Source organism: Cupressus sempervirens, chromosome 10 (genome assembly GCF_028749045.1).
Source record: "Cupressus sempervirens isolate cs-2001-9-10 chromosome 10, ASM2874904v1, whole genome shotgun sequence".
NCBI lineage: Eukaryota > Viridiplantae > Streptophyta > Pinopsida > Cupressales > Cupressaceae > Cupressus > Cupressus sempervirens.
Window position 1 is genome coordinate 459,536,628 of NC_143127.1, and position 1,379 is coordinate 459,538,006.

Below are 1,379 nucleotides of genomic sequence, written 5' to 3' on the forward strand. Positions count from 1 at the left end.
GAATAATACTTGCAAAACCAATGTTAGAATTTATACAATAATAAAATATATTTCACTATTCTACCCTCTATTCTAACCCAACCTTAAATATGTCTCCACATCAAGATTAAGAACCCTCTCGAGGATCCTTGGATCCTTGGTTACTTCTCTATCTTCTATGAAGTGTTCCCTTTAAAATCCTTACTAGAAGAGATATTCTCTATCCAGGGCCCTTGACACATATGCATATGTTAACATCTATGGAATATTTCAGCCTTATAACCATATTAAGATCACTCTCTTTCGAAAGGGACTCTCTTGATATTAAGCTATTAACCATTAAGTCATGTGTGTTATCCATTTTGAATTACATCTTTGCATATACATATGTATATTATATGCATAAATTATCCACAAGTATGATTCATTAATATAATTATATGTATAAACATAATTAAACAAATATAATCCATAAACAAACCTTTCTCACCTTCCTCTTTGCTTTATCAATGTGGCTCTATCATTAGTCGACCCTTCAGTGAATTAATCCTTCTAGGTTATCTCAACTCTATATTTTCTTTCTAAAATTCTTCATTTTTTAATTGTAAGGAAAGGATAAAATATACTTTTTTGTTTCTTCTTTTCTGAGAGTCAAAACCTTTCATAATACAAATCCTTTGAAAAGTCACAACACTTCATTGTTACAATCCATTTGAAGAGTCACAACACTTCATAATTAAAATCCTTTGGAAATGTCTCAATACTTCATAATTACAACATTTTTGAAGGGTCACAACTATTCATAATTATGACCCTTTCGAAGGTTCACATCCTTTCAATGTCATAGATACCTTTTCCAAAAGTTACTTCCTTATTTTCTTCATATTACTTTCCTCTTCCATTTTTCTTTTTTGAACTCCTATCTTCTCTTCTTTTCCATCCTCTCTAAAATAAACTCTCCTCCCTTTTATATCTTAATTTTAAGGAGTTGTGTTTATTTGTTAAATATCTCTTGACTTTTCATTAGATTTAGCTAATTTATATTATTTATTTACTTACTTATTTGTGTTTATTATTATTTGTTATTAAGTTCTATTTAGAAAGTTAACATACTTTCTATGTAGTGCCTCTATTGTTTGCAGTCTGTACCTTGTTTATTTTGATTTGAGAGATACTTGATACTCTTTTTATGTTTCATTTTGAGTTGACCTGAGGGTCGGATGTTATACTTTGATTTCAATATCATATATACTATACTACTATGCTATTTAGTTTATCATATTTTCATTTTTGATATGACAGTAGGTCTATGATGATATTTGGTTATTTGTTATTTGGACATATCTCTGATTTTTTTATGTGTTAGATTTTATGCTATGAATATTTACTTTGTTCTTGTT